The 13,412-nt window shown below is 41.7% G+C and overlaps 1 protein-coding gene across 3 annotated transcripts in view; it reads left to right on the forward strand.

Annotated features, from left to right (window-relative positions):
- PTER (phosphotriesterase related) overlaps positions 1–13,412 on the forward strand; it is a 75,384-nt gene that overhangs the window by 60,152 nt on the left and 1,820 nt on the right. The gene's annotated exons all lie outside the window — the stretch shown is intronic.

Here is a 13,412-nt window from a genome sequence, read left to right on the forward strand (position 1 = left end):
GATGGCGGCGATATAGGCAGACGCGTCCCAGGTCTTGTCCCGGAGCAAACAGAGTAAGCAGCTGAAACTAATAACACCCACCCCGAATTGGCAAATTTACTCAGCTGGTGAGACGGCTTGCAGCCTGGAAGGGCAGACCTCCCCTGGAAAGGTTAAAAACCAGGGATCTGGGCAGGAAAGTTTGCCAGACCTGAGCCCAGAGGGTCGGAGGGAGACCGCATGGCAGACAGCCGCGTCTCTTGGGACAGACACAGACCCTGACCAGGGTAAGGAGTTCCGCGGGTTTGCTGGCGCCAGGAGATTTGAGATTTGGATTTTGTGACTGCGGAGAACTGAGACTAAAGGGGGCATCCTGAGGAACTGATCAGACCATGCAGTGCCCATAAGAGAGGAGCGTTTCCCAGACCGGTAAGAGGGGAGCGTTTCCGCGGCCAGCCGGCGTTTGTCTGTTTCTTTGTTTTCACTGAATCCTGCTCATAGGACAGTTCGGATACAGGCACTCACCTGTGCTGAAGAGAGGGTGAAGGTGCAGACGAGGGGAATCTGGCGAGAGGCTGAGGAAAGAGGGGGAGCCGGAGGAGGTGGCAGCGAATTGAGTGCTGAGACCCCCCTGGGCCCAGGACTGGGGCAGCCATTCCTCCAGAGGGTGGAATTCCTCCTGCCAGCCCCCCAGGCAAGGAGCACAGCCACTCCCAGATTCCACCCTGTATGAGATAAAGGACTAAAACAAGCTGATTAGCCCCTGGGAGTTACCAGGGTCTGGCCTATAGAGGGATTTTCAGTCCCACCAACAACACAGAGCAGGGTAAGGATTAAAAAAGGATAGAGAAGCTGTATAGCCTCAGAGGCCAACCCAAAAACACTGCCACCCAGAGGCTGAGCCACAAACTGACTCTTAGGGGAATACAAATTAAGGCAGACTGGATCACAAATACAGCCTGCTTTAAAATCAGGACAGTGATTTACAACACTGAGGAACAGTGTAATGCAGGCAAATTCAACACCCTCCTAAATACCTGGCAGGACTGAGGCGAACCAGGCTGAAGAGTAGAAGAACCGAAAGACCATCACTACTGCAAATTTTTTCTTTTTCTTTTTCTTTTTAATTTTTTCACCTTTTTACTAAGAAACCAAATTTTTTTTTCTCTTTTTCTTCTTTTTCCATCACCTGATTTTACCCTTTCAATTACCACATTTTTATTTTTAACCAGTATTATTACTGCTACCATTTTACCATTTTTTAAAGTGCCATTTTATTTTCTCTTTATTTTCTTTTGGGATTAGTGTTCTCCATTCTATTTTCATCGTTCATTTAGCATTAATTTTCCCTATCTCAATTCCACCTCTTTGCTAAAACCCTCTTCCTTACTTTTCCCCTTTTGGTGTCCTGTTTCTCTTACCCTATTCCTGCTCCAGACTTTCCCAATTCCCTCTTTTTACCCCCTGTCTAATTCCACCCTACTTATATATCCTATTTCCAATCTACTGCTCTAAATCCTTATACACCTATTCTTTATCCTTCTTCAATTTCCAAACATTTTTTTTCTCTCTTATCTTTCTATTGTTTTCTTGATTGTTGAATATATTGGGCTTTTTTTTTTTTTTTTTTTAATTTGTTTGTTTGTTTTGTTTTGTGTTTTTTCTTCTTTTTTAGAACTGGTTGTGAGGTTGTTTTTCTTTTTCTTTTTCTTTTTCTTTTTCTTTTTCTTTTTCTTTATTTTTTCTGCTGGTTTTTCCCTTCCCCCCTCCACCCCACCCCAGTTATTTTTGTGCTTCTGTTTTCCCTTACCCCTCTGGATATTATTGGTGGTTTGTAGTTTGCATTCATCTCCAGGGATCTGTTGCTGGAATTTGTTGAGATTAGTGGCAGTTCTATTGGAGTTTGCTCCTCATACGGGGAGTCTCTTCCCCGCTTCTACTTCATTCTCTTTTTTCGCTCTCTTTTTTTCCCCCCTCTTTTTTCCCAATTCTATTTTTGCACTCCTTTTTTGTTTGTTTTTTTCTTATTTTTCTTTTCTGTTCTCTCTTTTATCTTCTTCTCTTCTTTCTCCCTTATCCCCTAATTCTCTTAATTCGGGTGGTCACCTTTATTTGGGGTTATTAATATTGTGAATATACTTGTGTTCAGTGCCTGGTACGTTGTGCCTTGCTCTGTTGTATTTTGTGCCTTTAAATCAACGCAGCAGGTCCAAGCAACAGCAGCCCCCTGAGCACCGCAGCCTCCTGATCACCACAGCCTCCTGATCACCACACCCTCTGTCTGTGGAACAGCAACTGTACGTGAAGCCTCCCCCCACCAGCCAGAAGAGCCAACACAGCTGTGAACAACACCCACCAGAGGAGCTGCTGCCAACTGGAAAGCAGCTGCTACCGCAATCATCTGAGCAGCAACCACAACCCAAGGAGCCCCTGCAACCCAGGGAGCAGCCACTGAACATCTCAACATCTACATATGTCAGCGAGATCAAACATGGGTAGGCAAAGAAACCCCCAAAGGAAAGAAAAGGAGGACTCCCCAGAAAAGCAGCTAAGTGAGACAGAGATATGCAACATGACGGAAAAAGAATTCAGAATAAGATTCCTAGAGTACATGCACCACATGTTCAAGAAGCAAGAAGAAACAGATGAAAAACTCAACTACTTATGTAAGAAGCTAGAAGAAACAGATGAAAAAATCAACAACTTAAGTAAGTCCCAAGAAGAAATGAAGAGTGACATAGCTTCAATAAAAAACTCCATTGAAAGTATCAACAGTAGACTGGGAGAAGCGGAGGACCGAATTAGTGAATTAGAAGACAAGGAAGCAAAACACACTCAAACTGTACGGCAAATGGAGAAAAAAATTAAAAGACAGGAGGAGAGCCTAAGGGAGCTTTGGGACAACATGAAACGAAACAACATACGAATAATAGGGGTGCCAGAACAACAGAAAGATGAACATGGATTAGAAAACCTATTCGAAGAAATAATATCAGAAAACTTCCCTGAGGTGGGGAAGAAAAAAGTCACACAAGCCCAGAGAGTTCCAAACAAGGTGAACCCGAAAAGACCCACACCAAGACACATCATAATTACCATGGCAATTGTTCAGGATAAAGAGAGAATCTTACAGGCTGCAAGAGAGAGACGGAAAGTAACATACAAGGGATCTCCCATTAGATTATCAAATGATTTCTCAACAGAAACACATCAGGCCAGAAAAGAATGGACGGAAATCTACAAAGTGATGCGAAGCAAAGGACTGAATCCAAGAATACTCTATCCAGCAAGGCTATCATTCAAAATTGAAGGGGAAATAAGAAGCTTCACAGACAAAAAAGGGCTAAGGGAGTTTATCACCACCAAGCCAGCCATGCAAGAAATGCTAAAGGGACTGGTCTAAACAGAAGAAATATCAAGCTCAGAAAGAAAACAGCCACATACACACACACAAAAAAAGAAATGGCTTCAAACAAATACCTTTCAATAATAACTTTAAATGTAAATGGACTAAATGCTCCAACCAAAAGACATCGAGTGGCTGAATGGATAAAAAAACATGACCCATACATCTGCTGTCTACAAGAGACCCACCTCATTAGAAGGGACTCACACAGACTGAAAGTGAAGGGATGGAAAAATATCTTTCACGCAAATGGAAAGGAAAAGAAAGCTGGGGTAGCAATACTTATATCTGACAAAATACATCTCAAAGTGAAGGCCATAACCAGAGATAAGGAAGGCCACTTCATAATACTAAAGGGATCAATACAACAAGAAGATATAACCCTGGTAAACATATATGCACCCAATGCAGGAGCACCCACATACATAAGAAAACTTCTGGAAGATATCAGGGGAGAGATCGACAACAATACAATCATAGTAGGGGACTTTAATACACCACTGACATCACTGGATAAATCCGCTAGACAAAAACTCAGCAAAGAAACAGCAATCCTAAATGACTCACTAGATCAGATGGACTTAATTGACATCTTCAGAACACTTCACCCCACAGCTGCGGAATATACATTCCTCTCAGGTGCTCATGGGACATATTCAAAAATAGACCACATATTGGGTCACAAGCAAAGTCTCCACAAATTCAAGAAGATTGAAATCATAAAAAGCTTCTTCGCAGACCACGATGGCATAATGTTAGAAATAAACTACAATAAAAACAACCCAAAATACTCAAACACTTGGAAGCTGAATAGCATGTTATTAAATATTGATTGGGTTACCGATGACATCAAAGAAGAAATTAAAAACATCCTGGACACTAATGACAATGAAAACACAACAATCCAAAACCTCTGGGACACAATGAAAGCAGTCCTGAGAGGAAAGTTTATAGCTCTACAGGCCTATCTCAAAAAACAAGAAAAAATGGTAGTCAATCATCTAACTCTACAACTCAAAGAATTAGAAAGAGAGCAACAAGAAAACCCCAGAGTGAGCAGAAGGAAGGAGATAATAAAGATTAGAGCAGAAATCAATGAAATAGAGACCAAAAAAACAATACAGAAAATCAATGAAACCAAGAGCTGGTTCTTTGAAAGGATAAACAAGATTGACAAACCCCTAGCCAGGCTCACCAAGAAGCAAAGAGAGAGGTCCCAAATAAACCAAATCAGAAATGATAGAGGCGAAATAACAACAGACCCCACAGAAATACAAATGATTGTTAAACAATACTACGAGCAACTCTACTCCAACAAACTGGACAACCTGGAGGAAATGGACAAATTCCTAGAAAAATACAACATTCCAAAACTCAATCAGGAAGAATCTAAAAACCTCAATAGGCCAATAACTATGGAAGAAATTGAAGCAGTCATCAGAAAGCTTCCAGCAAACAAAAGCCCAGGGCCAGACGGCTTCACAGGGGAGTTCTACCAAACATTCAAGGAAGAACTAAAACCCACCCTCCTCAGACTACTACAAAAAATTCAAGAGGAAGGAACGCTTCCAAGCTCATTCTATGAAGCCAGCATCACCCTAATACCAAAACCAGGTAAAGACATCACAATGAAAGAGAATTACAGGCCAATATCCCTCATGAACATAGATGCCAAAATCCTCAACAAAATCTTAGCAAATCGGATCCAGCAGTACATCAGAAGGATCATACACCATGACCAAGTAGGATTTATCCCAGAGATGCAAGGATGGTACAACATCCGTAAATCAATAAATGTGATACATCACATAAACAAATTGAAAGAAAAAAACCACATGGTCATATCAATTGATGCAGAAAAAGCATTCGACAAAATCCAACACCCATTTTTGATAAAAACTCTCAGAAAGGTGGGAATAGAAGGATCATACCTCAACATAATAAAAGCCATATATGACAGGCCCACAGCCAACATCATACTCAATGGACAAAAACTAACACCATTTCCCCTAAGAACAGGAACAAGACAGGGATGCCCACTCTCACCACTCCTGTTCAACATAGTCCTGGAAGTATTAGCCATTGCAATTAGGCAAGAAGAAGAAATAAAAGGCATCCAAATTGGAAAAGAGGAAGTAAAACTGTCCTTATTTGCAGATGACATGATATTATACATACAAAACCCTAGAGACTCCATCAAAAAGCTACTAGACTTAATACATGAATTTGGCAATGTAGCAGGATACAAAATTAACCCCAAGAAATCTGAGGCATTTCTATACACCAATAGTGAACTTTCAGAAAGGGAGATCAGAAAAACAATCCCATTTACCATCGCACCAAAAAAATTAAGATACCTAGGAATAAACTTAACTAAAGAGGTTAAAGACCTCTACTCAGAAAACTACAGGACGTTGAAAAAAGAGATAGAGGAAGACATAAACAGATGGAAGAACATACCATGTTCTTGGATAGGTAGAATCAACATCATTAAAATGTCCATACTACCCAAAGCAATCTATACATTCAACGCACTTCCCATTAAAATACCAATGGCCTTCTTCACAGATCTAGAACGAACTCTCCAAAAATTCATCTGGAATAAAAAAAGACCCCGAATAGCTGCAACGATCCTGCGAAAGAACAAAGTAGGTGGGATCTCAATGCCAGATATCAAGCTGTATTACAAAGCCACTGTTCTCAAAACTGCCTGGTACTGGCACAAGAACAGGCATATAGATCAGTGGAATAGAATAGAGAGTCCAGAAATTAGCCCGAACCAATATGCTCAATTAATTTTTGACAAAGGAGGCATGAACATACAATGGAGCCAAGATAGTCTCTTCAATAAATGGTGTTGGGAAAATTGGACAGACATATGCAAGAAAATGAAACTAGACCACCAACTTACACCATACACAAGAATAAACTCAAAATGGATAAAGGACTTAAATGTACGACAGGAAACCATAAAAATTCTAGAAGAATACAAAGGCAACAAAATCTCAGACATATGCCAAAACAATTTCTTCACTGATACAGCTCCTAGGGCAGTTGAAACTAAAGAGAAACTGAACAAATGGGACTACATCAAAATAAAAAGCTTCTGCACAGCAAAAGAAACCATCAACAAAACAACAAGAAAACCCACCTCGTGGGAAAACATATTTGCCAACCTCATATCTGATAAGGGCTTAATCTCCAAAATTTATAGGGAACTCATACAACTTAACAAAAAGAAGATAAACAATCCAATCAAAAAATGGGCAAAGGATCTAAATAGACACCTTTCAAAAGAGGACATTCAGAAAGCCAAGAGACATATGAAAACATGCTCAAAGTCACTAATCATCCGAGAGATGCAAATCAAAACAACAATGAGGTACCATCTCACACCTGTCAGAATGGCCATCATCAACAAATCAACAAACTACAAGTGCTGGAGAGGATGTGGAGAAAAAGGAACACTTGTGCACTGCTGGTGGGAATGCAGACTGGTGCAGCCACTATGGAAGGCAGTATGGAGGTTCCTCAAAAAATTGGAAATGGAACTCCCATTTGACCCTGTGATCCCACTCCTAGGAATATATCCCAAGAAACCAGAAACACCAATCAGAAAGGATATATGCACCCAGATGTTCATAGCAGCACAATTCACCATAGCTAAGATCTGGAAACAGCCTAAGTGCCCATCAGTAGATGAATGGATTAGAAAACTGTGGTACATCTACACGATGGAATACTATGCTGCTGTTAAAAAGAAGGAACTCCTACCATTTGCAACATCATGGATGGAACTGGAGAGCATTATGCTAAGTGAAACAAGCCAGTCAATGAAGGAAAAATACCACATGATCTCACTCATTCATGGATAATAAAGACCATTACAAACTTTTGAACAATAATAGATACAGAGGCAGAGCTGCCTCAAACTGATTGTCAAACTGCAGTGGGAAGGCCAGAGAGAGTTGGGGGGCAGGAGGGAGGGGAGTAAGAGATCAACCGAAGGACTTGTATGCATGCATATAAGCATAACTAATGGACATAAGACACTGGGGGGTAAGGGAGGGTAGGGGTTTGTCAAGGGGGGGGGGGGAAGGAAAAAAAAAAAAAGAATAAAAAAAAAAAAAAAAAAAAAAAAAGAGGCAGATATCAAGTGAGATAAAGACTGAAAAGTATCCACTGGATTTCAGTCAGGAGGTTCTCATTTCACAAATAGTAAGTGCAGTCTTATTAGAAAAGGCTTGAGGAATAAGCAGGAGGTGAGGAAGAGAGAGGATGTAGGGGTTACTCTTTCAAGAAGCTTGGTACTAAAGGGAAGCAGATGTGTAGGGGTAAAACTTGAAGACAAGACAGATCAAGGAAAGGTTTAGTTAGGACTTGAACAGTGTTGATGTAGCTGAGAGTGAGAGCAGAGAGACAGAGAGGATGAATCCAGGGAAGTAAGTAGTGCCTGTTCTACAGGGTTGTTATAGAATTTATATGAAATAAAGTATACAACATTTTTAGGTGCATGTCTGGAGCAGAATATGGAACTGGTCAATTAATGTTCATTTAAAAATCAGGAGAGAGAAGAGATACAAAGAAAGGCTCCTAAGGAGACAAATAGATGGGATCTGAGAGGCAAATAAAAAGTTGGTTAAAATGAGGTTTACTTTATCCACTGAAATGAGGGGATGCAAGTAATGGGGTGAATACAAATAAATCTTGGTGAGAGGAACAGGAAACTGAGAACCCATATGGCCCCATATGGTCTCTAGTGTGCCCATGACAGTCATCTTCTGAGAAAGAAGGAGTGGATTCTGGGCAGAACCCTGTAGAAGAGGATGTAGCTGGGGATGGATGTCAAGTGAATGAGAGGGATATGGCTAGGGACAAGAGGTGTTTGAGACCCAGGTGAGGCTAGAGATCATGACTGCATGACCGTATATTGGCACCAATGCACACATGATTTGGTGATTATTTTCCAAAAAAAAATGTTTTGTAGTTTGGTAGTGGAACCAGAGAAGCTTTCTGAGTAGAAGCAAAATGAACCAAAAAACGTGAACAGTTAGAAAGATTGAGGATTGGGATTCTATCTAAAAAATGGGAACAAGGGAGGGGTTGAGATGTGGGTCATGAGGTCCAACTTGAAGGAAAGAGAGAATTGGGTAGATATACAGCAAGGGCAAATAACCAGAAGCTTTAATGAAGTGGGTGAATACATTTAGTAGGAGAGGGTGAGTGAAAACTAGAAAGATGTAACTGGTGGTCAGAACGAGAAACTGAAGATTTAGATTTCAGAGAGGAAGTAGTTCTCCATGATGACAAGGACCAGACTATGGTTCCAAGTGTAGAAAACTGGTTAGAATGGAAGTAAGCAAAACTGGAGTAGAGATGTGATGTCCAGAAACTGTGAGGTTCAAAGAACAATAGTAAACTTGCACACTGGGGTTGAGGGGAAGATCTTGAGCCAGTGGCCACAGTTGGGACAGGCTTAGCTTCTTCCCCCTGGGCAGTAGACCTTTCTATCTGTACACCTTTCTGCTGTCCCCATGTATCAGCACTCTTCCTTGATGACCTCATTCAGAGTAAAATATGCTTCAAGTTTAGCATCACTAGAGAGAGCTAGTTGATCAGGGTTATACTAGTTATGTAGAGGCTCAGCTCTACATAAGTGAACTGCTTGGGGTCCTGACCAGTGAAGCTATGTCTTTTCTTCTTTTTTTTACTACTCAAACTAGTTCTTTGATAAACAGATTTTTTGTTTCATTTTTGTTTATATTGTTTTAATGTTTTTAATTTACTAGTTCAGGAACATTATTCAATACTGGCAAACAGGTTTCCCTATGCCCTACTAGATCATGCCATACTCAGGTGAATATTCTCTGACATTTAAAATGGGGTGGCATGGTAGATCTTTATCATCTTTCATGTTTTCAAAACCATGATTTCCTGATGAATATCCTCAACACACATTTTACAAATCATCTTGGAAATAGGAAGTTAGCTCCAAGGACCTGCTTCCTTTTTGGCAGTGAGGTATATCTTTTGCACCCTTATGTCTTCCTTGAGGCTCCTAGACCTTCTGGAATACGACAGGAGATCTGCAGAGGGGGATCTATGAAGGAGATGTGGGGAAGGATGACCAACAGCTCTCCCACTCACTATGCCTTCTTAGCATATTTAATATCCTTTCAGCTATCAAATAGAAAACAAGGACTTAATTTTGTCAACTTTCATTGTGCCAAATGTAAACATTCTAGATGTATAAAATACATCAAAAATTATATACACTTAGTGGCCAGATTATTATTACCACCTGACGTTTGTAGGCAAATTAGCTATAATTTCATGCTGAAGTTGCTAGAAGGCCAGACCATTATAAATAGGGAAGCAGGTTGTTTACCATGACAGTAGAAGTGATTTTTTTCTGAAGATATGGGAAAACAACGTGATTTAACAGCCTTTGAACGTGGGCTATATATATATATATATATATATATATATATATATATATATAGTAGAGGCCCAGTGCACAAAAATTTGTGCACTCGCGGGGGGGGGGGGGGGGGGGTCCCCTCAGCCCGGCCTGTGCTCTCTCACAGTCTGGGACCCCTTGGGGGATGACCACCTGCTGGCTTAGGCCTGCTCCCCGGGAATTGGGCCTAAGCTGGCAGTCAGACATCCCTCTGGCAGCCCGAGAGCCCTTGGGGGATGTCCACTTGCCAGCGGGGAGCAGGCTAAGCTGCAGTCGGACATCCTTAGCACGGCTGAGGAGGCAGGAGAGGTTCCCACCACCACCACTGTACCGGCAGCTGGCAGCCTGGCTTGTGGCTGAGCAGAGCTCCCCCTGTGGTAGGCACTGATCACCAGGGGGCAGCTCCTGCATAGAGCATCTGCCCCCTGGTGGTCAGTGTGTGTCAGAGTGACCAGTCATTCCCAGTCTTTCTGCTGTTAGGGTCAATTTGCATATTACCCTTTTATTATATAGGATAGAGGCCTGGTGCATGGGTGGGGGCCGGCTGGTTTGCCCTGAAGGGTGTCCCGGATCAGGGTGGGGATCCCACTGGGGTGCCTGGCCAGCCTGGGTGAGGGGCTGATGGGTGTTTGCAGGCTGGCCACACTCCCTTTAGGGTGGGGGTCCCCACTGGGGTGCCTGGCCAGCCTGGATGAGGGGCTGATGGCTGTTTTCAGGCTGGCCACACTCCCTTTAGGGTGGGGGGTTCCCACTGGGGTGCCTGGCCAGTCTGGGTGAGGGGCTGAGGGCCGTTTTCAGGCTGGCCAAGCTCCCCCGGTGACAGAAGCTCCCAACCTCTCCTTTTTTTCTTTTTTCTTTTTTATTCCGGGATTTATTTACCTTCTATAATTGAAACTTTGTAGCCTTGAGAGGAGCTCAGAGCTTGCCAGGGCGGGCAGGCGGGAAGCTTGGCTTCCTCCATTACCAGGGGCAACCCAAGCCTCCTGCTCGCTCCAGCTCCGTGGCCACGGCTGGCTGAAAGCAGGTATCTGGTGTTTATTTATCTTCTATAATTGAAACTTTATTGCTTTGAGTGGAGCTCAGAGCCAGCCGCAGCAGGTGGGAAGCTTGGCTTCCTCCATCATTGGGGCAACCAAGCCTCCGGCTTGCTCCAGCTCTGTGGCTGCCGGCTGCCATCCTGGTTGGGTTAATTTGCATATAGTCACTCTGATTGGCTGGTGGGCGTGGCTTAAGGCATAGCAAAGGTACAGTCAATTTGCATGTTTGTCTTTTATTAATATATATATATATATATATATATATATATATATATATATATATTATGTGTGTATTGTGTTTATGTATCTCTATGTATATGTGTGTGAATGTATACTTAATCACCCTCAAATTACAACCAAGCATTTGGTCACTGACTCAAGTAGAGCCTGCAGTAACGACTGAATGAACTGTTGGATTGTGTGCCCAAGTACCATGTCCCCCACCTTTTTGGCACTTGTTTTTCATCATTCATTGGCAGTATTTTCTGAGCCCTAGTTGTTGTAAAGCTCTGAAATGCAAGAACAGAGAAGTATGCTTTTGCTACCTCTGGTTTTCAGCACCAGAAATTCTGTGTCTAACACCTGTTTTCAATCTTCTGCTCCATTTCTCAAATCTTATTATATCTCTGCCTTTTCACACTTTGTAGTCTCTCTCTAATATTTGTTTTCAAAACACTAACTCATTTGTATTTCTATAATTACTGTGATTTTTTTTGTCTTCTCATCTGTAGTGGTTCATTCCTCCTAGCGGCATCGCTAGAACTACTGTTCTTCCATACAGTGGTACTGTGCGAGAGATGATCTCATTTTAGGAGTGACCAGGCAGTTTTCTTGATGGGATATAATTATGTTTCTAGAGCCATAACATTATCTCCCTCATGAGATAACTAGTCTCCAGATCCTTGACTTAATGAGTTCTAAGGGTTCCCATTTTCAAATAAGTATCTTATCCACTGTGTTCTTTCCTTACTACTACACAATTCATTAAGTTTGTGTTGTTGACACAAGAATATTACATAAGGCCTCTTACAGAATTTTGCTTATTCATATATATATGCCTCTATAGTAATGAGATACTTTTTTTTCCTCAAAGACAGATGAAAAGTTGGGGAAAGCAAACTCTAAAATTTCCTGTAGTGTGATACTCCTTTTCAGTTGTGGATCAAGGATTGTCACACTAAGTTTCAGCATTACATATTGTTTCTGTCAAATTTTTCTCTTTTTCATAAATGATCGATAACTCTCTTAGATACTTCCCTCAAAGGGAGTTTGTTCCAGAAGTAGCTTCAGAACTTTTGGACATTACACAAATCTTAAAGAGGCAAAGAACTGTGGTGGCACAATTAGCATTCCATGTACTTACAGGACACACATGGGGTACACGTGATGACATGGGGTACACGTGACGTGAATACAGAGTTCTAGACAAAATATCCAAGTTGGCTCCTCTTCTCTGGCACTTATATCCCTTTGACCTGCAAACACAAGACCTAGTTTTCCACTGTAATTTATTTTTAAATGTATGTTTTCAGAGGGCAGGGTTGTGTGCTTGAGTTTTTGTGGAGTGCCCCACGTTTCGCTTCCTGTAGTAGTTGTTAAATATGACCCGTGCACTGGAATGCCAAGAAGTGCTTTTGAAATAAAAAGAATACCTTGATCCACTTGGGAATCTAGAGACTGACGGTACTATATAGCAAATGCCAGAGAAGAGACACTGTCTCCAAGTTACATCTGTCATCAGGGACCCATGCAAGTCACGACAGGCACTGCCCAGAGTCCAGACACGTACAGATGGTGCTGTCAGGAGGTGACTCATGCTACGGGTTACAGCATGAGCTGTTTAGACAATAGCCAGGAAGCCCTTCTTTAGCCAACTAACTGTAAATTTAAAGGAATGGCTCATTATTTATAGCAATTTTGTTGAAATGGAAAGAAGGAAGAGTAAATTTTTATTGATCAATTTAACCCAGTGCTCCAAGACTAAGTCAAAATTCTCATAGATTTCAAAGGGACAAATGCTCCAAATATAGGTGTACCATTGCTGACCTTTAAAAAAGGACTGAATAGCACAGCCATCATGGCTCAGTGCTTGAGTGTGGGCATATGAACCAGGAGCTCATGGTTTGATTCCAGGTCAGAGCACATGCCTGCGTTTCAGGCTCCATCTCCAGTAGGAGGTGCTCAGGAGGCAGCCAATCAATGAGTCTCTCTCATCATTGATGTTTCTCTCTCTCCCTCTCCCTTCCTCTCTTAAATCAATAAAAATATATTTTTTTAAAAAGAACTGTCTAGCCATCATATGCCCTTCACTTCCAAGCCAGCTGATTTTACTCAGAATGTTTTACTTGTAAGAAGATTCCTTTTGTTCCCTTATTTAATCACAAATGGTCATTGATGTTGTTTGCTAGAAAAAAAAGGAGAGAGACTGAGATCTGAAAAACAGGCCCACCGAGAGAGGCATTTTTAGAGTGGAGAACCAGCCACAGATGCAGAACAAAGTTATTTAGTGAAATGCTAAAGTGGCCATTCA

Source organism: Myotis yumanensis, unplaced genomic scaffold (assembly GCF_028538775.1).
Source record: "Myotis yumanensis isolate MYYU_CA2020_CCGP unplaced genomic scaffold, mMyoYum1.0.hap1 SCAF_1, whole genome shotgun sequence".
NCBI classification, from domain to species: Eukaryota; Metazoa; Chordata; class Mammalia; order Chiroptera; family Vespertilionidae; genus Myotis; species Myotis yumanensis.